This window comes from Urocampus carinirostris, chromosome 1 (assembly GCF_059441175.1).
Source record: "Urocampus carinirostris isolate Australia breed hairy pipefish chromosome 1, RoL_Ucar_1.0, whole genome shotgun sequence".
NCBI lineage: Eukaryota > Metazoa > Chordata > Actinopteri > Syngnathiformes > Syngnathidae > Urocampus > Urocampus carinirostris.
Genome location: NC_142349.1, coordinates 18,971,165 through 18,996,642, shown reverse-complemented (window position 1 = coordinate 18,996,642; position 25,478 = coordinate 18,971,165). Strand labels below are relative to the sequence as shown.

General features: G+C 39.5%; 1 protein-coding gene and 1 pseudogene across 1 annotated transcript in view; one reads left to right on the top strand and one right to left on the bottom strand.

Moving 5' to 3' along the window:
* hs3st4 (heparan sulfate (glucosamine) 3-O-sulfotransferase 4) overlaps nt 1–25,478 on the top strand; it is a 150,024-nt gene that overhangs the window by 72,694 nt on the left and 51,852 nt on the right. The gene's annotated exons all lie outside the window — the stretch shown is intronic.
* Nucleotides 4,283–4,420, bottom strand: LOC148373820 (U2 spliceosomal RNA; annotated as a pseudogene).

Sequence of the window (25,478 nt, the reverse complement as noted above, 5' to 3'; positions counted from 1 at the left end):
GTGGTCAACACGAGGTAATGACGCGGAAATGACGCGGAACGACGTACTCTGGCCGCGGCCAGGGCGTGGTTACACATGGGTAGGACGGGACATTTCAGCAGGTAATCGTGGGTGGAGCATGGTAATAGCATGTTCTGCGCCTGTATCGCGGTGTTATTACGTGAAATTAGCGTGTTACGCGTGTGACAGTCAAACGCCTTTCTCCGCGTATATACAGCGCGATTTGCCGAGCACACAGTTGTGCTCGAGACGTCAAGGGGGTGAACATGGATCCCCGTCAGCGCAGTGACCTCGTCTTAATCCATTTTTATTTCTTGACATTTCTTTTCAAGATAATAAAATAAAAATGATGCAATAGCTTGAAATCTTGATCTTCACAGGACTGTGTCTTGAGCGGTTATGATTTCTACAGCCCGGTGTTATCCGAGAAATGCATTCCTGTCGAGATTTGCATCCCCTCGCTACTACAACCACTTTTACCTCGTTTTATCTCACTTTTAGGGAATGTAATGGCGAACATATAACCAAAACCACTTCGTCTTGCATTTGTTGGAAATGTAATACAACTTAAACCATTCCGTCTTTGTTTTTGTTGTGAACGTAATCGAACGGTAAATCCTCCCCCCCTCACGTGAACGCGCATTCTGCTGCGCTTCCAACGAAAGCGATCGTATTCTATATAAAACGCTTATTAAAACTATAAAGCGAGCTAACTATAACAATTGGGAGATCCTAGTCTATATAAAGCGTTTATTTATACAATAAAGTGCGATCGTATTCTACAAAATGCGTTTGTTAACGCGGATGAAAAAGTCACCAACGTCAATGCACGCTTACAACAAAAGCGATCGCAGCAGAATGCGCATTCACGCGAGGGGGTGGGTGGGAGGTTGTGTTGCGTAGGAGTCGGATTTGGGCACAAGACCGGCTCGGGAGCTTTTATACCCGTGGTCCACACGAGAAAATGACGCAGAAATGACGCGATGAGGAAGCGGAACAGTCGCCGGCGTCTGTTTTGCGGGCATACCACCGATGAACAGCGGGTTGGCCAATTTTGCGCATTTTCCATCGCGGGCAACCACGGGCAAAAAAAAAACGCAAAATTTTAGCGGTGATTCAGCCGCAAACGGCTGTGTGACTGGCCCCCAGGGGTCAGCAATAAATGATTGGTGAAAAATTAATGCCATTAATTGCGAAAAATTAATGGAATGGTTGCTTAAATTCATAAATCCATTTATTGCAAAATTTAAATAATTAGCAATTATTGCGAGTTTGCGACCCATTAATTGCGAAAATATTCGGGTTTTTTGTTAGTCGATTGCGTCAACAAACGTGCAAATTTTCTAGCCGCGCGAGCATTTCGTATGCGGTCAAGGGCACATACACGCACAATCGGGACAGTGCATGCATACGCGTAAGCTACCGTGTTTTCCCCATTATAAGGCCCAGCTTTTTATGAGAAATGAAATTCAACCTTCCTGCAAATAAGAGGCTCATATTACCTATGAAAACCGTAGATATCAACGTTATTTAACAACGGCAATGCTTTTCTAAGAAATTTTTAGCGAAAATTTATTACTTTTGCACATATTTTTATTTCAAAACCTCAATTTTTGGCGATGATTTTGAAGTAAGGCCGGCCTTATATTCGGGGAAACACGGTAGCTGTACGTACATAGTGTGGTTGCAAAGCAGCTTTTTATTGGTCGGGACAAAATCGGGCTTGTTGATTAGCTCACGTTTTGCCTCAAGCACGTACGTCGTGGATGCACATACGCACATGTTGTACACATTTTTGTTCATAAATGAATGTGTAATAAATAGCAAAACCTCTTATTACTAAGGTGTCTTACTGCGCATGATAATGTTGGCGTGAATGTTCTATCATTCACTGTTCATCTAACCTCAGTTAGTGTTCCGACAATTCGCATATTAACTTAGGAGGAATCGACAAATTATAATTATAAAACAAGCCCCAACATGACGGTAGCTGATGTGATCACCAATAACTCAGAAGATATTTTTTGTACTAAAAGTAAAGATTAAAGGGACCAGTTTGTTCGACCATATTGACACGGCTAGTATACCATTAAATTACCAATTAATGGCTAGAAATCCAATAAATACCCATTAATTGGCCTTGCCGCAAAAAAACTAATTTTAATTTTTTCGCACTTAAATATTATTTTTTTTTCCAAAAATCAATTAATGATGACCCCTGCCGGCCCCTTAGGAAAGCCACAGAGAGATGTGCAATAGTTACATTTTATTTCGGAGCCATACGTACTCATGAAAAGAGCCATACATGGCTCCCGAGCCATAGGTTCCCTACCCCTGATCTAATTAGTGACCACAAATTAAGAGACACATTTTAATCATCTAACAATACATACATAAATACATACATACATACATTTGGGCTGGCTGTATTGGAAAAATTGGACATATATCTGTTACCACATTCAGCGCAACAGATGAGGTGAAGTTGGTCTGGCCCACCACCACTCTTCTGTAGCTAGCAGTAAAATTAAAACAGATCAGCGTGAATGATATGAGTCATATTCGTAAAGTTGCAAGTTAGAGACAATAAAAGGCAGGAAAAGAAAAACAAACACGTTAAAAGAAGGACTGATATCATTTGTTTTACTCATCTTGCAATTTTTGCCTGTCATCTGTGTGTCCTCGCGTGCATATTGTGTTTGTAGAATCTGGCAGTAGACTGCCTCTGTCACTTATATAAGCTTGTAGTAATGGGAATCCTTTCTCTTTTTTGAGAAGCAGCTTTTTTGGTTAGGCTAAACTAAAGAGTCGGTTCTTTCGGCTCCCAAAAGCATCCTTGGATTGTTTTTGTTGTTTTTATCCATATATTACAAATTATTGTGTAACATTCTGCAAAAAAATACTTTTGGAGATAAATAAAGCTAAAAAATAATGAAAATGCAACAATGAAAGAATAAACAACATAAGGAAAACATAAAATTGAAGGCAAAATGAGAGAAAAAAGGAAACAATATTAATGGAAGATAAAATAAGTATTAAGCAGGACATAATTAGAAAAAGAGGAAAAATGCAAGAAAAGAATATTGGGAATTTTGATTTTAAACTACTCATAATTTACATAGGTAAATATGTTTTCATCTATATCAGGATCTTTATATAACTTCCCTTAGAATTAAATTGTAACAGTGTTTTCTGTTAACTTATCTACATATACATGAACTTCTTCCTAATACAAATGCAGAATAAGGGCCCGGTCACACAGACATTTGCGGCTGAATGACGGCTAAAATTTTGGGATTTTTTTTCGCCCGTGTTTACCCGCAATGGAAAATGCGCAAAAATGGCCAACCCGCTTTTGACCTGTGGTGTGGCCGGAAAAAAGACGCCGGCGACTGTTCCCCTTCCTCTCATCGCGTCATTTGCGGGTCATTTCCGTGTTTAGACCAACAACAACCAACCAAACCGCCCTACACCCTCACGTGACTTTTCCTTCCATGTTAACAAACGCATTTTGTAAAATAAGATCGCAATTTTTGGTTTAAATAAACGCGTTATATAGACTAGGATCTCCCAATTATTATAATTAGCTCGCTTTATAGTTTTAATAAGTGTTTTATATAGAATACGTTCGCATTCGTTGGGAGCGCAGGAGAATGCGCGTTCACGCGAGGGGGGTGGGGATCTACCGTCAATTTACGTTCACAATAATAACAATGACGGAACGGTTTAATCTGTACTACATTTCCAACAAATGAATAATGAGGAGGTTTTGATTGTATATTCGTCATTGCATTCCTTACTTCATTGAGAGATAGGATGATGTAAACATGGTTGAAGTAGCGGGGGAACGCTAATTTTGGATCCGGGCTGTTGAAGAACATGATGGTACAAATCACAGTCTCGTGAGGAATAAGTTTACAAGCTATAGCACCATTCTTATTTTACTACCGAGTCAAGATATGTCAAGATATTAAAATGGATAAAGACCAAGTTGTAATGATGATGGAGAGAGGGTGGGGCTGAATGATTTAGTGAGGATTTACTCATTATTCAATATCGATCAGAATCAAAATGTGTATTAAGGCATAATAGCTGGAATTCTTAATCTCAGCCAAAAGGGGTTTTGGGGTTTTTAAGGATTATTGATCTATCTTCGTTATTCATTATCCATTATCCGTTATCGGTCAGTTCATAATACGCTACAAAGCCTAGGAGCCGGGACACTTACTTTCAGCCAAAAGGCCAAGCTAAGGTCCTAGTCCTAAAGCCATGCTGCGATCATTGCGAATGCACCGTTCCCGGAGGTACTGCAATACCGGGCCGATGCGTGGAGTGGACAGAGCAAGCTCATATTCCATCTCCGAAATGCAAAAATCAAAGATGGTGACTTCATAGAAAGTACACAAAAGGGCCAAGCTAAGGACCTAGCACATCAAAGTCACCAAAAGGCTAAGCTGCGAGCAACATGCAGACACATCTGAATTCTCATACGCCTGGATGCCACTCCGCGCTCAGGCAAAGTTAAGGTCCTAACTTCACAGCCTTACTGCGACCACAACAGATGCACCAAATAATTTATTCGAAATGGAGAGAAACTACGCTGACGGGGATGTTCACCCCTTTGACGTCACGAGCACGCTCGGCATTTGCGCTGTTTATACGCAGAGAAAGGCGTTTGACTGTCACACGCGTAACACGCTAATTTCACGTAATAACACCGCGATACAGGCACAGAACATGCTATTACCATGCTCCACCCACGATTACCCGCTGAAATTCCCCGTCCTACCCAAGTGTAACTGCGCCCTGGCCGCGACCATAGCACGTCATTTCTGCGTCATTAACTCGTGTTGACCACGTGTGCGGCACGCGTTTTAAACACGTGCTCAAACTTTTGAGCTGCTCAAAAGTTTTGAACGCGCCCAACCACGTGAAAATTTGCGACCGCGAGTAAAGCACAGCTCTATCTCGTGTATATTGCGGGCTCAAAACGTCAAACAACGTCCTAGCGGCATCTGCTTCAAGACTGGACATTTCTGGTCGTGTTCGAGCCTCTCTACGCTCGATTAAGGAATTGTACCCGCGCTCTGAAGAATTATCCAGGGCAGAATTTAATCACGTTGCTACCCGCGCGCGAATTCCCGAACTCGAGTCAAGCACAGCTCCATAACGATTCAACGGCGAGCTCAATACGTCCAATTGCGTCCGCCTCTAGGGCAGAAATTTCTGGCCGTCATTCAGCCGCAAATGTCTGTGTGACCGGGCCCTAAGACCTCACTGCTATTCCTATTCTTTCAAATTCCTCCTCCATAGCTAAGTAAGCCGGCTATGGGTACAAAAACTCTCGGGCTGAAAAAGGGGGACCACTCCGGTACGTACGTATGTACATACGTAAAGACAAACATACATACATTTAGCATAGCTCGGGGCTAAGAAAAAGTCAATACATATACTGTTGTGTATGTAGTAGGATTGTAATAGATCGTAAGACAGACACGGACCATACGACTCATACACTGTTTACTCCACTCTTAATCAAGATCAAGCACAAGTTCAAGGCTGCACATTATTATACAGCGACACCGCAGGAAGGGGAGTGTATTACACTACACCACAAATACATCAATTAAAACTAAAGGAAAGTTGTCCGTTTTAATATAAACAGGCAATTTGGGGTAAAACGGATTGCTTGTGTTTGGAAATGATGTCCAAATGAGCCTCAATCACTGACTCAAATTCTACATAGCTAAATAATATGACACTACTTTGACATTTTGGGGCGTCCAAAGTTCACTCAGTTTACTGCCAAAGGAAATTTTATGAACAGTTTTAAGCAATAACTTGCACATAACTTGAACATAATGTGCATCCAATTCTAGTTTTAGAACGCCGCAAAAGAAGGAAGAAGCTAGTCGACAGCAATATATTTCTTATTTTTCGCAACAGAAACAATCTTTTTTTTTACCTACTTTCATTGCACACTCACTCAGCTCTAAAATGTGTTTTGCTGTAAACTCTAACTTCATCTCACAGTTTTCATAGCGAAAAGGATCATTTGCAGTGTGCCGGAGGAAGTCAGCTAACTCTTGTAAAGCTTTTCTCTGTTCAAGTTGCTTACTATGCCACGCTCTTTCCTGCTCTCTCTAGAGATCCATTTTGTTTCTTTCTTGTGAAATTCACAGTTTAGTGGAGAGGGTGTTTGAGAGAGGGCGCCGTTAGGATTATTGTTTACTGGACTAGAAATAAAATCCTCCATCACATTACCACTGTCAGAAAAGGAAAGTGAAAGCTTTTGTTATTGTCGTTTTTCATGTTATTTTTTTGAAAGCATGACAACGTCCTGGCCACTGATCTTTGCCTCATGTCGCGTTCAAGGTCTGCCAGATAACCTTTGGGCATCTTTGACCGTGTCAGCTTGATATTGACTGAAAGTCAAAGAGCATCTGAAGAACAAAAGCAGTGTTGAAGTGCTCAGCAAGTCTCAAGTGACATGATCTCAAGTGATGACTTACTGCAAATGGACAAATGCGAAAACCAGACGGGCACTAAGATGACACGGGCACAAGGGAAATAGGTTCTTCATTCTTTAGTGTCACTTTGCTCGGTTTTCTCTGAAAACATACAGAAAATGCAATTGGGGATTGGTCGTAAACTCGACTAGAGAAGTTCTGGCTCTCAAGAACTGGACAGAACCCAATAATTTAACATCATCTGTGTTCTTTGGTCGACGGATGCCACAAGCGTGGTATTTAGACACTTAAACTTTTAGGAATTTTACATCGGATCATATCAAATCTAGTTTCAAGAGGTTCTAGGACAATACCTAGTTGCTTAAGATGTAAAACGTTTAATACTTTTCATTACAAAAATACAAGCAAAAAAAACAGCAGTGACTTCTGATGAATCACTGCAGGAGACCCAATATATACGTCAACACCTAAGACTTGAAAGTGACAAGGTGTAATATTTCACCACAAAGGTATTTATAAATAGAAGAACTTGAAAAAGTTACACTACAGGAGACCAAAAGATACAAATTTGAGACATTCAAAGCTCACCTTCAAATTGTCTTTTTTTTTGCATGAGCAAATATTTATTTTGGCAATGTGAATCTCCAAGAATCACAACAAAAGACCAAGTGAGCTGGGTTTGCAGGACTCCTCTAAGAGCCTTTAGCTGGAGTTGATCAATGCGAAAATTGCCGCAGTCAAGTGGCGAACTTAAGGGCTGGGGCGGGCATACTCGGTGCTCGATGTCTTGTATGTCTTACATGTTTTGCAGGTTTGTTTCCATTCTCCGAAAAATCGTAGGCCCCAGCTAAGTGATGAATATGGCCACCTGGTGAACGTGGAAAAAGGCTATAAAAGCTTCAGCAAGCTAAGTAGTAGAAGACAAACAGGATATACCTAAATCCCAGGACTATGCAGCAATTACGAGGAAAGGTTAAACCAATTCTAAAAACACCACCAATACAAGTTTACTGCCTAAAATTGTCATAGTGAGAGAGAAAGAGAGAGAGGGGAGGGGAGAGCAGGAGAGAGATGGACAGAGAGAGTCACAGAGAGGTGGGGAGAGAGAGACAGAGAGAGAGAGAGAGAGAGAGAGAGACGATACCTCCCCTATTTTCCCCAAATGACCATCAAAGAGCCGCTGGCCTGGACCGATACTGTTTGGGTTGCAGTTTCTCAGGTAATTAAAATGGACAGGCAGCCTGCTCCCTTATGTCAGAAGGATTGTGTTGTTATCAGTTCCACGTTGTGCAAAACGTGTGTGTGAGTGTCTGCGGATGCCGTCTTAGCCGTTCATATCTCCCTCCTCAGGCTTCGGGGCAGAAGTTGCCATCTGAGACGAGGTTGGCATGTCAGGCTGGCGACTCCATCATTAGAAGGTCACAGACAAGCCAGCCTTCGACAGTAACGATCTTGTCGACTAATAGCGACAAGAACAAAAGATTTGGTTTTGCAGATGCAAATGTTTCATTAGGCGCAGCAGCACTGCCACGCCACTCGATGCAGGCCTTATCTTAATGAAGCTGTTTGCTAATGAAGAAGTGTTTGATCACATGCACAGACTTCAGCAAATATTGTGACCGAACCCTAACATGAATTGCAAAATCTAGCCAAAAATCTTGTCTTTTTTCTATTGTCTTAAACTTTACTTATGTGGAATTTGGCTCTCACAATTTGCAATTTTCTTTCCAACGTACAGTGGTACCTCTATGTCTGAGCTTAATTTGTTTCAGGATCGTGCTTGTAGCTCAAAATGCTCATGTAACACGAAATAATTGAAATCTAAATGGCCCTTCTCAACCTCCCAAAATGATCAAAGTGAAACTAAATAGCTATAAAACACAACTTCCTGATCACTAAAAACATGTTTAAATAGTAATTAAACATTAAACAATACAGAAACAAGAAATCCAATGTGAGATTCATTTGATTTGAAGGTGGGGGGACGGTAGGGCGTGCAAGCGTGCTAGCGCATGACTTTTGATAATATGTAAGCACTTATTGTACACTTAAAATTAAACTCTAAATTAAAGTGAACTTAAAAATGTGTTTTCCAGCACTGTAGGTGGACTAGCAACACTATTGCTTAGGACCCGGTCACACAGCCGTTTGCGTCTGCATCGCGGCTGAATCACGACCAGAAATTTCTGCCCGTGAAGCAGACGCTTTTGACCGCGTTGAGATCGCGATACAGACGAGATACAGCCGTGCTTTACACGCGGCAAGAAATTCTCTCGCGGTTGGCCGCGCGAAAAAGTTTTGCGCTGCTCAAAACTTTAGACCACGGGTAACCGCGGGCGGCACACGTGGTACACACGCGGATATGACGCGGTACAGACGTGGAACGACGTGCTACGGCCGCGGCCAGGGCGCGGTTACACGCGGGTGGAGCACGGTCATAGCCCGTTTGTTCTGTGTCTGTATCGCGGCTGAATCACGTGAATTAGCGTGTGTAACGCGTGTGACGGTCAAACGCCTTTCTCCGCGTATATTCAGCGTGATTTGCCGAGCACACGTCAGTTGTGCTCGAGACGTCAAGGGGTGAACATGGATCCCCGTCACCATAGTGACCTCGTCTTAATCCATTTTTATTTCTTGACATTTCTTTTCATTTCATAACAAGATAATAAAATAAAAATAAAAAACTATTACAATAATAACATATTGGCTTCTTCTTTGGTGCCATAGCTTTAAATCTTGATCTTCACGGGACTGTGTTTTGAGCGGTTATGATTTCTACAGCCCGGCTCGGCAGCTTTTATACCTGTGGTCCACAAGCGGAAAGGACGTGGAACTGATCACCCGTGTTTTGCGAGCATACCACGGATGAACAGCGAGTTGGCCAATTTTGCGCATTTTCCACCGCGGGCAACAGCGTCTGCTTCACGGGCAGAAATTTCTGGCCGTGATTCAGCCGCGATACTGACGCAAATGGCTCTGTGACCGGGCCCTTACAAGAGTTTTTTGGGGGGGAAAAAAAGATATGCAGAAAGATTTGTCTCTGCGTCCCCTTAAAAAATGTACAGACATCCGTAAGGCAATTGTCTTTAAATTGAGGTGTTGGACACTTTTTCTGTTTTTATCGTCACAACGAAAGCAGCAACTTCTTCCCACTTCGCCGGCACCCCTCAACACTCCTTTGTAGATGTCAGCTTCACTAGTTTGTCCTCCTCTTTACTGTATTTTCACAACAGGAATATAAACTCCCTTGAAAGTTATTGCTGTGAGGAGCTTCGTAAATTCTTCCGCGGCTTTGTGATCAGCGCTCGCTGCTTTGTGTACTCCTCCTCACTCACAAACACCGTACTCGTGTTTTTCAATTGTTTCTTGCTGTGTTTCAATCACCATCATTCTCCTTTTTTTCTCAGACACCTTACAAAAGATACAAAAAGGAGATGCTATAAATTGTGATGAAAGAGATGTGATCAAAATGAACCTCATGTAGAACACAGGTACTCTTAAGGTATAGTTAAGTGCAAACTGAATCGAGCTGGTGGCTGTGAGCAGTCACTAGCCGTAGCCTCTGGGACTGTTCATCAACTCGATTTTTCTTCATAAATCGAGGTATAATTTTGTTAAAGAAACTCTCCTGTATCGACATTCTTGTGTGGAGCGATGCTCGTATAAATATGTACTGTACCACTATATGCAAAAGTATTTCAGTGAATGAAAGGTTAATGACTAGTTGACCTGTTCATTGTTATAGGGCATTATTGATAGTGGTTTCACACGCTTGAGCCAATAATTTAAAAATAACCCGCAGAAAGATTTTGTCTCACTGCTATTTACAGCTCAAGACGTCAAAGATACTGTACATTGAACCTGTGTGAACAGAGCTCCTCGCTGACACACTTAGACGTGTCGTCCACACTTACAGCTATTCGCCAGTGATTGGACATGATTGCAAAAAAAATGCATACGTAGAGGTTTGTTTCTAAGTAAATACCCAAGGACAACTCTATACATAACCAAAGCAAAGTACATCTATTAATGTTCAGATTTGTAATTGTGATTACCTCTGGAAAGTTCTAAAGAAAATAACTCTTAGGGGCGGAGAAGCACAGTTTCATAATTTGGCAAACGGGTTTATTCTTGCTTTGGTCAAGTATATTTGGGGTATTTCTCAAACTAACTAATTGCAGCAACCACCACTTTCATTGTTTTTGGTTTCTCTTGTTCCCTTTTCTGCACATTCCACTCCTAAACACAACTGTAATCTGTGATGATCCAAACTACCAAGTGCTGTGGCACAGTATTAAATTGATTCTCGGGATATTGTGAGCTCACAACCGCTCCAAGAGTCCAAATCAAGGCTAGGAACGTTTCCTAAACATTGTATAATGAAAAGTGAAGAATTTCACACATGGTTTAGTGTCATTAAAGAATATAGGCAAAAAACAAACAAAAAGTTTAATTTCTGAAAGTTGAGTAGAAGTATTTTTTCAGCAATTAAATGCTTTCATGAAAATATTCATTGCTCTGTTATGGAGGTACTTCACATTTTTAGTCTTTTCAGAAAAAAAAACAAAAAACATTGAAAACCCACACTTTACTTTGTATATTTGCAAAATAAATCACGCTCTGCGTCAAATTGTATTATGTTGCGGCCCTTACTCTATGCACTGCATTTGTTCAAAACAAAACCTTGCATAAAATCTGATGCAAATACTATGTATCTTAAATCAACCTTTATTATTGCAAATGTTTGAGTTTTTCTAATTGAAACATAAAGAGAAAAGTTAAGAAAAGAGTACACAAATTCATCTTTCCTTTGGTTTACCGACAAAAAAGTCCATGCGGTAGTTGCACTAGATCCTCAAGTCATTCAGGAGTGGGAGAAAGCCATTAAAGAGAAAGCCACATAAAAAACTTCCATACAGCTTGTTCTGTGTTTTTCGGTGGGAGGTGTTATGAGCGATTTGTCAAGATTGTTCTTTAAATGCAGCGGATCTGGATTCCGGAGGCAAGTGGGAGTTAATTTAGGATACACCGGGCTGGTCACTCTCAATTGCTAAAAATCAGAGGGCACCCTGAAATGCAATTATGTGAATCACACACGTGGTAAAACCGAAAGCTACCTGCCAAAGATGAGATTCAAATTCTGACGTTATAAACCTTGATGCGTCATTGAGTTCTCTGATTATGTTCTCCTCCTACTCTACTCATACTTAGACGACAACTGTCTCATGTCAGTGAACGTGATTGTGGCAGGATTCAAGCACCTCTCAGTCATAAGAGTCACTTGTCGATATGATGAGCTGACAGCGGATACGCTAACAACCGATTTCAAATGTAAGTCTCACTTAAGAATTGTAAAAAAAAGTCAAATGAGGCATCAATGAAAAAGAGTTAAACAAATAGACAGAGAGACAGATTGCTACTTTAGCCATCATGAGTTTTGAGCAAGGGCAGGCCGTCCGTCTCACACCGATGCCTTCATTGATGTCCTACTTAATCCAGCTTGAACATCAATCCATCCAAATATCATTATTTTTAGGATCACGGTTCGAGAAATATTTCACAGAAACTCCATCATCTTAATTAGGTACAACACGGGATAGTTTTCAGATCATTTAAATATCAATAAACCTGAGTCAGCAATTAAAAAGTATCACTATACATAATGATGCAAACATTTAAAGATATCATTAAAAAACATTCTTAAAGTTTCACCTCCTATATATTTTGTTCTCTTTCACTCCATCTTATTCCCATTATATTAATTAGATTTTTAATGTCATAATGAATGGAAAGATGCATGTGAAATCCAGCTTGATGACTGGATCACTGATTATATTACCAAAGGCTCTGACTGAAGACTCAGGGTGAACGTAACATGAGTATAGTTTTTCTCAGATTTACCTATTGAACTTATCTGTTACGACACTTCTATCCCCCAGTTTCTTATTTTGTTTACTTAATCAGTTGTCTTAATTTTCTGGATTTTGTGTATACAGTGGAACCTCGGTTCTTGACCATAATCCGTTCCAGAACCCTGTTCGAGAACCGATTTGTTCAATCACCGAAATCAATTTTTCCTATTATAAATAATGTAAATCGTTTTAATCCGTTCCACGCACTGAATGTTTACCATGAATGTTTAACGTAAACATGAAGCTAACCCAGGCTAATCGTACGTTCGCGTTATCGTAATCTTCCGTACGAAAGATTACGCTAACCATGAACGTGTAAAAATAAAATAATCAGGTCGTTTACAAGTCATTTATCACCCGGGTCTCTACAAGTGGCTAGCGCTTCATTAGAAAGGGGGCGCCGTTCCAACACCCTGAATTTTGGGCTCAGTTCCAACACCCTGAATGTTAACCTGAATGTTTACCTAAACATGAAGCTAACCCAGGTTAATTGTATGTTCCCGTTATCGTAATCTTCCGTACGAAAGATTACGCTAACATGAACGTGTAAAAATGAAAAAAGGATAAAGAAAATAATTATGAATAGGATTTCTTACCTTGGGCAGCACGGCGGCGCAGTGGTTAGCGCTTGTGCGGCACAGTTCATGTCATGGGAACCTGTCGTGGGTTCAAATCCAGCTCCAGACTTTCTGTGCGGCGTTTGTATGTTCTCCCCGTGCTTGCGTGGGTTTCCTCCGGGCACTCCGGTTTCCTCCCACATTCCAAAAACATGCATTTCAGGTGAATTGGCCGGTCCAAATTGTCCCTAGGTGTGAATGAGCGAATGAGTCGTCTGTCCCCGTGTGCCCAGCGATTGGCTGGCAACCAGTTTAGGGTGTCCCCTGCCCACTGCCCGAAGATGGCTGGGATGGGCTCCAGCCCCCCCGCGACCCTAATGAGGATAAGCGGTACGGCTAATGAGATGAGATGAGGATTTCTTACCTTTGTGGTGGTCAGCAGAAGGCACAGGCTGGATCAGACACCCGCACACCTATTTCATATTTGGCTATTATGTCTTTCTTAAAGGCAATAGCTGTACGAACAACTTTTCTTTTTTCACCTGTCCTGCTTGCACCGACCTTCTTCGGAGGCATAGTTAGGGGCTAAAACACTCCGTTCACCGATATAAAAACCGAAAGCAAAAAGAGGCAAGCGCACATGATAACAGTTGGTCACGAGGGGTGGGGGCGATCTACACCCGTACGCCGCTCAGCATCGCACCTTAGTGTACACACTCACGCATTACTGGCGTTCGAACTCCGAATTTTTGACCGAACAGCGAAGCAAGAATTTCTCGAAATTTTTGGTCGAACTCCGATTTGTTCGAACTGAGAGGCGTTCGAAAACCGAGGTTCCACTGTACTTATCTGAGTGTGTTGTTCAGGAGGAATATGTCATATGTTCAAATAGTTTTTTATAGAGACCATCATGTGTACTATCTCCCTTAATCTTCTGTACCATCAGTAAAGAAAAAATGTGATTAAAATATTCCAAAAAAATAATGAACATTACACAATATGGATACTAATTAAGAACATGTATTTCGTACACTTTGGTAAAATAAGTTTAAAGTAAAACTGATTTTTTTTGTTAGAATAATGATTATGAAGTCTGGTAATATTAGGGCAGCAGAGAGGGCCTTGCTTCCCTTGATGGGCTGCCACTGCCTTTGAGTAACAGTTCATTTTTCTGTCATACAAATACCGTAATACATACAAAAAAGATTATGCATTTCCGTCAATATGATATGGGCCACCGAAATTATACCAGGGGGTAAAAAATTCCAAAGGGACAATCAAATAGCCAGCAGGCCAGATGTATCGAAACCTCACCAGCAATAAAACATCTTCTAGGAATGCATTAAGATTGTTGTCTTCAATTACTCATAGCAGCACAAAAATATAAAACAATTTACCACTACATTTAACGTTTTATAAATGTTTATTAAATTGGAAGCCCCTTGCTTTAAGTAGCACGTAAGAAATACACAGAAGATTGGTGCACTTTAATTAATAGCCAAGAAGTACACCACACACACTTCAGGGGTGTCAAACTACTTTTAGCTCAGGGGCCATATGGAAGAAAAAATCACTCTCACGTGGGCCTGACGAGTAACTTGGTGTCATAAAAACTGTGTCTTAGCTAGGGATCTTCGGAAAGCTAATGATTTTATAATGATTATGATTCAAGAGTTTAAGATTTGAACATAAAACAATTACAGATGCTCCCTTATTTACGAACGGAATATGTTCCGGACGATCATTGAATTTGTTTGCTTCAGTGCTCTATTTTGTATATAATGTATGTTTAAGGTTTATATAAGTATGTTTTGGGCTTGTATAAGTAATTTGTATTGTTTTGTACTGTAAAATAAACAATTAATAAAATGATATATTCTTTCAAGATATAAAAGTGAAGTTTAACTTACTTTTGGAAGATGGGCTTCAAGAGTTAGGCTACTGGTCAAAAGTGGCCGAAAAAAACAATCAAACCATTTTCTCAACCGCATCAAGCTTCCTTATTCCACTTTCATTTCAATTGAAATGGCTCGCCTCTTCACACTTTACACCACTCATATTGAATGGATGCACAATATATTAAACAATAAAAATGTAAAAGTTCTGGAGATACAGTACAGTATGTTTACTCACTAACTGGGACTGTGACAGGAAGCGGAAGCCGGATTTCTTCTTCGGTGTGAATGCTGGGCCACCACATGCAGGTAGCGGCGGAAAGAAGCACTACAGCAATGTCCTGTTCTCGGAAAAAGGTGCACAAAACAAAATCAAACTTACAGCAATGTCCGGATATTTTACAAAATCCCCCCAAAAATGTGCGTACGTACAGTTGTTTGTAAGTCTAATGGTCGTAAGTAGGGGAGTTTCAGTATTGAGTTTTTTTTTTCCCCAAACTTTTTTTGCTTCACTAAGATTTCATCTCTTGTAGTGTTTATTATATGTGCAATTGTAAAAAAAAGCAAATCAGCAATTTATTTCCACTCAAGCAAACTGGAAAGTGACTAGGATAACACACAAATACTAAGTGAAAATTATGATTTCAGTACCTGAATCCTTAAAATATGTTTACTACTTGTATTGGTTTTATTATTATTATTTTTATTATTATTTTATTTTTTTTTCAAATCAATGTTTTTTTTTTACTCAAGGAAATTTTTACTTGGGGGCACTAAATAGTGTACATTGTCCGATGAAGCAACCATTAATTGCACCACCTATTAATACACATGTATTCTTGTATTAATTGGCATGCCTGCTTTATGCCTGACAAAAAAAAAATCTATACTTTGGAACTTCACGGTTGGATTTCATGTCCATTATAAAATGGAGCAAAAGCTTGTTTAAACTTTTGCAACGACATTTAGGAGCTAAAATAAATAATTTAAATTTATACTTTTGAATCCAGGTGCTGACCTTTTACGATTGAAAGCATAGTCGAGTAGAAAATGTATGGGTTAAGAGAATCCACGCAACACAGTTAGGTACAATCCTATTACTTTAAGAAGGAAGTATAGGACTCTTCATCTAATAAAATTATAATAATAATAAAATATAATAATTTCATAATAATATTTTTTACAATAATCTGTGGTCTGTGCAGCTCTATGAGACTCTGTAATTAAGGGCTATACAAATGAACATGACTTGACTTCTATTAAATTAAATAACATTGGGATCTTATGAAGAAGGTTTTGATGTGTTTCCTCAAAATTTTCCAGGTTAATGAATGGTAGTCAGTATAAATAGCCGAAGTGGGTGGTTTTATTTGGTAGAGGGGGGCCTCATCCACCCCGCGAACCATATTTTTGAAACCACTAGTATATAATATATATCTTGCACTATCGGCACTATGGTAAATAACACAATACAGCTTTATTTATATTTGTACACTGAAGGACACTGAAGGAAACTGTGGGAGTCAGATCCATCGACATTTCGTTCTGTATACACGTGTACTAGAATGACAATAAAGTAGATCTGAATCTGAATCTGAATCTGAATAAGATTGTTGACTCGATAAACATGGCACCAATGTAACTTCTCCAACCCCGAAAGTAAAAATTGGCGTGTCTTATTTTTTTCTTGAAGCTCTATTTTGTAATATTTGGCCACTAGATGGCACTGTAATGTCTAATGCGAGCAAAAAACAATGCCAAGAGCACAGTGTACTACCCTCTAAATTGGGATTCCACTATGTAAATCAAACACAAATCTTCAGACCTAGGATTTTTTTAAAAATCAAAATTCACATTGGTATGATAGTTAATGTATTTTTGCTGAGGATTCAAATCAATGTTATTTTTTTTACTAAATGAAGGTTTCACTTTTTTAGGCACAAACTATTATACATTGTCCCTTTAAGCAACCAGAAATTGCACCGCTTATTAATAGACTTGTTTTAGTTGGCATGCCTGATTTATGCCTGACAAAAAAACATTAAAGGGACAGTTTGTATTTTTAGGTGCTTCCGAGTGTTAAAAAAAACCCCATCATTTATTAAAAATAAACAATATTTATTTTTAAAAATAAACAAAAATACATGAACTATCATCTAAACATGCATTTTTTTCCATTAATAGAATTTAGCCTCACCTAGCTGACATACTTTTAAGCTATTTAGCTGCTAGGGGTACCCAAACACTAAAAGAATTGAGAAAAGCTGGGAAAAAAAAGGAAAAGAAAAAAAATGGCTCTTTGGTCACTTTGAGTCCCTTTGGTTCATTTTTTTTCTTGTGCTTTTTAACAGGGTTTACCCTTGCACTACACAGTTCAGCAACATGTAATGGAAAAATGATGCACACTTTCCCTTTAAGAAAATAGTTTGTTCGGTCCTTTAGTGATGTCCATATCCAACAAATCCATGTATTGAATAACAATGTAGAAAGAGAACTTGAGGGTTTCACCACAAGCATAAAAATTTAACTGCAGCAGCCCAACCTGTTCTCATGCGATTTTTCTGTCATTATGAAAGAGGCCCAAAGCGTTTTAATGAGTTATTTTTACTGGCCATCAATGTTTCATGCTCTGCCTTTTAACCAGAGTGGAATTGACTGATTTGTTTAAACCGAAGCATGACATTAACTCTTCACAATGAAATGACCCACTTGGGAAAGTTTGGTGAGGAATAGGAATGAGAAGATGTACGAGAGTAAAATAATTGTATCTACAGCCTCGGACAACCTTTCAGTTCTTCACAAGTCTGGGAAGACGCGCTGTACTTCTTTTAACATCTTGCTTTTACTTTAAATGACAGACTTCTTCTCTGCCTGATGTTTAAAGCTTTTAAACATTGATAGAGATTGTGGTGGGTCTTAGGAATCCATCCGGAAGGGGATTTTTTAACCTCAGGTGCTCTTTTTTCCCCGGCACATGTCCCTTAGTAGGGGGGATGTGCGCTGAGAGTCTGCACTTCTTCATAAATTGCTTTTAGACAGACGGAGAGCGGCAGACCCACTTTCTGCAAAGTCTGATGACATTTGTTTAATGACTTTCTTTCGCACAACTTCCAGACGTGGTTATGACCACAAGCTTCTATCTTTACTTATTGTCACTGAGAACCTAACCTGTATGAGTATTTTCTTGGTCCAAGGATTCTCAGGGTTGAAGAGGCACCATTTTCTGTGGTGTTTCTTGGGCTAATACCGCCTAGTTGTGTCCATCTCTTCCCAGACCATATGTATGGAGTAAGGGTTTGCTACCCCATATGAAACAGACGGTACTAGTTTTCATGGTTACCAGTAGCAGAGGAAGCTTTGTGATCTGACTCAAACTATTTATTTTAGCTCCTAAATGTCGTTGCAAAAGTTTAAACAAGCTTTTGCTCCATTCTATAATAGACATGAAATCCAACCGTGAAGTTCCAAAGTATAGATTTTTTTTTGTCTCGCATAAAGCAGGCATGCCAATTAATTAAAGAATAAATGTGTGTTAATAGGTGGTGCAATTTATGGTTGTTTCATCGGAAAATGTACACTATTTAGTGCCTCCAAGTGAAAATTTCCTTGAGTAAAAAAAACAACAACATTGATTTGAAAAAATAATAATAAGAATAATAATAAAACCAATGGGCAGCATGGCGGCGCAGTTTAGCGCGTGTGCGGCACAGTTCTGAGGTCATGGGAACCTCCTGCGTGGGTTCAAATACAGCTCCCGGCCTTACTGTGCAGAGTTTGTATGTTCTCCCCGTGCTTGCGTGGGTTTCCTCCGGGCACTCCGGTTTCCTCTCACATTCCAAAGACATGCATTTCAGGTGAATCTGCCGGTCCAAATTGTCCTTAGGTGTGACTGAGCGAGTGAGTTGTCTGTCCCCGTGTGCCCTGCGATTGGCTGGCAACCAGTTCAGGGTGTCCCCTGCCCACTGCGCAGCGAATGAGATGAGATGAGATGAGATAAAACCAATACAAGCAGTTAACATATTTTAAGGATTCAGGTACTGAAGTCATAATTTTCACTTAGTATTTGTGTGTTATCCTAGTCACGTACAGTATGGCGGCACATCCCTCTCCAGGCATTTTTTTTTTTTTGGGTAGGGGTTTGCCCCACCACATGAAACAGATAGTACTTGTTTCTATGAAGAGCATTAACAGGAGAAGCTTTTTGTTCTGGCTCAAATATAGCACTTTCATTATCAGGTCTCCATTGCTTTTCTGTGTAAAATGTATTTTTTATTAGGCAAATGAAAAACTTTGTTGCACATCTTTCCTTCAAATAAGAGATTTGAGAGTTTACCTGACTATCTGTCGGCTACGATCGCGCCTATTTGAAGCCCAACACACAGCAGCACGTGTGTGGTGTTAAAACAACCATATGGCAAAGCATGATAAATATCATAAATGCCAAATTTGCAGCACAAGCCATGAGGAAATCCTTACAGTGAAGCTTTCATAATTGACTGACACTTCATTTCAGTGGCATGCTGCTAAACTTCATTTAGTTCATTTGTCCAGACCTACAAATACCTGGGTGTGCAGCTGGACAACAAACTGGACTGGACTGCCAACACAGAAGCTCTATGTAGGAAAGGGCAAAGCCGACTTTACTTCCTTAGAAGGCTGGCCTCCTTCAAAATCTGCAAAAAGCTCCTGTAAATATTCTATGAGACAGTAGTGCCAAGCGCCCTCTTCTATGCAACAGCGTGTTGGGGAGGCAGCGTCAAGAAGAAGGATGCCTCTCGTCTCAATAAACTGGCTAGGAAAGCGAGCTCTGTTGTGGGCAAAGAGCTGGACAGCCTGACAACAGTAGCTGAGAAACGGACACTGGAAAAGCTGCGGTCAATAATGGACAATCCATCGCATCCACTGCAGAGCATTATCTCCTGACAGAAGAGCAGTTTCAGTGACAGACTGCTGTCACTGTCTTGTACTACGGACAGACTGAAGAGATCTTTTCTTCCTCATGCTATGAGGCTCTTTAACTCAACCCGGCAGAGTAAAAGCCCACAGTAAACCACACCACCTACATTGCATATTACCGAATCTTATTGCAATATTTATTCTGTGTAGCACTATTTAGTTATTCTATATAACACGCTATCTATCTATCTATCTATCTATCTATCTATCTATCTATCTATCTATCTATCTATCTATCTATCTATCTATCTATCTATCTATCTATCTATCTATCTATCTATCTATCTATCTATCTATCTATCTATCTATCTACCTACCTACCTACCTACCTACCTACCTACCTACCTACCTACCTACCTACCTACCTACCTACCTACCTACCTACCTACCTACCTACCTACCTACCTACCTACCTACCTACCTACCTACCTACCTACCTACCTACCTACCTATCTATCTATCTATCTATCTATCTATCTATCTATCTATCTATCTATCTATCTATCTATCTATCTATCTATCTATCTATCTATCTATCTATCTATCTATCTATCTATCTATCTATCTATCTATCTATCTATCTATCTATCTATCTATCTATCTATCTAGTGCAGTTGGGCGTCACTCTATGTCAATCAAAGATACGGCCTGCTGGCCTGATCCAGCCCGTTGGAGGATTTGATCCAGTCTGCCATAAATGTTTGAGTGTGTGTGAAAAATAAGTGAGTTTCTAGTTCATTTATATCAAAGGTTATGGTTCTCTGAATAAACACAGTCCAAATGGTATCTCCGGTCGCTAGAGGGCAATGTCGAGTTTGTATAGCGTGTTGGTTAGGGATAAAACCGCTGTAACCCTACCATTCAAATAGCAGTTAATACATCCAATGCCAAACATGAAAAACTATTTTTCCCCATTATTTTTGAATCAATGAGTTATGTTAAGTATAGAACCCCTGTAATCCGTGATTACAGACGCTCCTCTTATACGACGCGTCGACTTATGCAAAACGGTAGTTACGATAATTGTTTTGAGGATGTCAAAAAATCCCTGGACATTGCTATGAGGAAGATTTTTCTTTTTTTTATGTGCACCTTTTTCCGAGTACAGGACAGTACTGTATTGCTTCTTTCCGCCGCTACCAGCGTGTGGCGCTGTGAGACGTCACCCAGCATCCACCCCGAAAAAGAAATCCACTTCCCCTTCCTAGGTTGTTTGTAGACATACTGTACTGTATCTCCAGCGCACTAAGAACTTTGACATTTTTATTGTTTAATTTCTAGTGCATCCATTCAATATGGTTGGTATCAAGTATAAAGAAGTGAGCTGTTTCTTTTAAATGAAAGTGCCGCTTTCCACCATGGAGGAGGATGTCGCCTAACCCCAAAGCTCATCTCCCAAAAGTAAGTTAAACTTAACTTTATTTATCTTTATAGGGCATATTATTTTATGAAATGTTTCTTTCTTTTGGCACAAAACAATACAGGTTATTTATGACGACCGTCCGGAATCCCGTTCGTAAGTAGGGCAGCATCTGCATATCTATTTCATATCTTAATAATTTAGGCTGAATGCTAAATCATTATACCTAAAAACAAAGCTAAATATGTGGGGTTGACATTCCTTTATTGAGCCAAACTGAGTTTGAAACACCTGCCTTGCGGGCTAAGTCAGGCATTGTAAGCAGTTAGCCAGTCGTCCTGCTTGCCAATGTAGGGTACATTCGAGTGCATACATGATTGACAGAATACCCCCTCATCAACACCGAACATAACACCCAACATTCTCTTTCCTTGAGTTGACTGAATCCCGCCTCTATGATTCAATATTAATGAAGTGCGAACCAGATTATACTGCAACTCTTTTATAAAATCTCAAATAGGGAACATTTTATTTTTAGCCGAGCTATCCATCAAACTGTCTGTTGGCAAACGTCGACTAGCTGCAGTCAAGCTTTGGTTTACAGGCTGTAATTCCTCCCAAATTTGTAGAGTTTTAAAGGATTAGCCAGTGAGTGCACAAGCTTTACCGGCGCTCTGAAAATGGGCAGATTTTATAATGATTGATATTTTATAATCTGCGGGTGCTCTTTACAGTAATGAGCATTAATCTTTGCTGGTTATCTATCATCAGGGGATTAGAGAGTGACACTGAAGTGAAAGTCAAGTGATTCTGCTTTTTTAAGAATTTCATATTACAAATCCCTCCCTTAAAAAAGGAAATATAGAAAAAATACTTTGGATGTAGAATGACAAAATGGACAGAAGATTATGGAACATTTGAAATAGCAGTCCGGGTAGCCAGCAAGGATATGAATTGAGGTTACTGTAATCAGAGGCACTTAGAAAAGTGATAGGTACAGTATGTTCTGACAAGTTTTTAAGGTGAGATTGAATATGCCTGGAAAATTGTCACCAGTGCTTCATGACAGGTAGAAAAATATGTGCACGGTTCATTTTTTCCTTCCAATGGAGTTATTTATGTTGTACAACACAAACATAAAAAGCAAATGTTTGCACTGTACTCTCTCAGAAAAAGAAAGAGCGCCAGTACAGAAACAGTAAACATTGTTTAACATTCAGCAAGCAAGACTTTTTCACTTTCTTCACATGAAAATAAATACAAATCTTAAAAATAATTTTACCTTGTGATCAACCTAATTCCCCATTTATCTGAGCATCCACACACAAAAATGAGCATAACTTGAAAGCACAGTGAGCAAAATCAGTCCAGTGTTTGCATTTTACATCATTAACACATTTGTCTGAACCTGGCAAAATCAAGTGACATTATGCCTGGTTTTCCGGCAACGTTCATTTAGGCTAGGAGACGGTGTGAAAAAAACAATCAAGAGCAGTAGAGCTTCTCAATCTGTATGTGGAAAAAAATGATACCAAAACTAAAAAGAAACATGACATTTTAATAATTTAAAATAAAAATTAAAGAAATTGACGTATGTACTGTTGGGCAGGCTATATATAACCCACAAGCGTTTGTCATCTTATAATATCTTTAACAGCTCCTACTTTATGAAATGTCTGTTTGTTACATCATGCTCATTTTAAACAGTTATTTAGTCGGTCGCATGGCAGAGTTCTTTTTTGAAAAAGTACCGCGTGGCTGTATCGTACAATTTAATCTGATCAAATCATTGACTTAAAAAATATTAGCAAATTCATTTTATTGGGACATGAATTTTCTAGTCAACCTACAGCCAAAGGAAAATGCAATGTATTGGATATAATGTAAGCAATGTAAACTGCCATTCTAAACTAGACAGACTTGTGTGCAGGGTTAGAAAGGTTACTTTTACTTTTTCTGATACAGTTACCTGTTATAAAATTCAATCAGTAACGTAATTCCAATAATATAATATTGAAGTAATGTAACTGGAATACTTATGATTATTTTGGGATACCAAATATGCTAATAAAAGACGAAAAACAATACATTGTCCAGTCACTGAAATTGCCCCTAATCCTCGAGGAACATTGTCAATGGCAATTAGATTGAATACAGTAGACACCACCAATGATACAAATAGAAAAAAAATGACTTATTACATATTGTGTCCATCTCTGTGTGCCCTGTGACTGGCTGGCAACCAGTTAAGATAGTTGGGATGGGTTCCAGTACCCCCGCAACCCTATTGAAGATAAGCGGTGCAGATAATGGATGGATGGATAGTTTGGGCATATAGACCATGGGCCAAACCAGGAAGTAGGTAGCCAAAAATTGTGCAGGACAGATGTTCTTCAAACTCAATTGTGGTTTCTCCCACTGTCTACTTCTCTTGCTCTCTCTGCTCTGGGTAGATTTTCTTCTGCATGTTAATTTTTGAAATGACGCAGAGTGTGATTATGAACTTCATAGGAGTTAAAATTTGACAAATCCCATGACACTGCATGCCTCTGGATGGGAGCTGCATTCCATTAGTGAATCTTAGCCGACACGCACAATTCACTAACTTGTCTGAATACGCATCCTTTCTTCAAGGATGTTAAGTGCATGACCTTCCGTCCTCTACCTCTAATTGGCTGGTACATGCTGCCTTCACTGATTAGATTGGTTAACTTTGGGCATGAGGACTGATGAGCCAATCAATGGCAGGTCAAGGCGAGGAGAGAATTGCACTTCTTGTTGCTCTTGTTTATTTTTCTAAATCTACATTTCAAGGTCTGCTCCCAGATTTAGTGTCTTTTGTTATTTATTTCCCCGTTTTTAAGGTTGAGGCTTGTATAGTGGGCACCTCTGACAACTGCAGCTCTATTTGTATTGACCGGTGTACGCTGTAAAGGTTTAAAACATACCCAGTTTGTTCCAAAACTACATCAAACAAATGGCAAGTCGTCCCACTTGAAAGAATTGTTGAACCACTTGAGAACAAATCATTTTTTATTGTTGTTTTTGGTCTTAGTGTTGTGTATGCTATTGACAAATTTGACTTGAAATAATCATACAAAATAAGGCAAAACTATTAAATATAATATATGATATTAAAATGCTCGCCAGATGCTGGACAAAAAAGATTGGAGTTCAATTTAGATTTCGTAACAGCAAAATGTTATACCCCCTATTCCGTTTTAATCTACAATTGACTGATTTGTATACCCCACTTCTTTTTAATCTACAAATGACTGATTTGTCTATCTACTTGTGGCACTGCAAAACCTTCTGCATGATTAAAAATGTACACGTGAAACCATTCCAATGGTGTGCATGACTCTCATGGATGTCTATGTCTATGTTGAATATGGTTAGCCTTACACGGATTGTAATGCTGTGGGGAATGTTGAGATTATTGTAGAACCTTAAGAACAGCAACATTGCACAATATTCTCTTGTATCTCAGAAATTTCATTACAGACCGGCTGATGGATGATAAACACATATGCTGGAATCAGTGCATATTGAAAACAAAAAGGAACATGCTTAAATATGTGCGTCATGTATTATTGTCGGGCAGCACTGCGCAGTGGTTAGCGCTTGTGCGGCACAGTTCATGTCATGGGAACCTGTCGTGGGTTCAAATCCAGCTCCAGACTTCCTGTGCGGAGTTTGTATGTTCTCCCCGAGCTTGCGTGGGTTTCCTCCGAGCATACCGGTTTTCTCCCACGTTCCAAAAACATGCATTTCAGGTGAATTTGCCGGTCCAAATTGTCCCTAGGTGTGAATGAGCGAATGAGTTGTCTGTCCCTGTGTGCCCTGCGATGGGCTGGCAACCAGTTCAGGGTGTCCCCTGCCCACTGCCCGGAGATGGCTGGGATGGGCTCCAGCCCCCCCGCGACCCTAATGAGGATAAGCGCTACGGCTAATGAGATGAGATGGGAGATGAGATATATATATATATATATATATATATATATATATATATATATATATATATATATATATATATATATATATATATATATATATATATATATATATATATATATATATATATATATATATATATATATATATATATATACATATTATCGTATGTAATAAATATGTGACCTATGAATGAATTCAACAAAACACGATTAGTTAACACAAGGGCTCTTGCATGATGGTATTTGATCAAAAAACATTTGGTTACCTTTTGTAAACTCATCATTTGTTGCCTTGTTGTTTTCTGTATTTCATGACATCTGTCTAAATTTAAAAAAAAAGCCCATTGATTGCGTTTAACGAATAAATTGCTG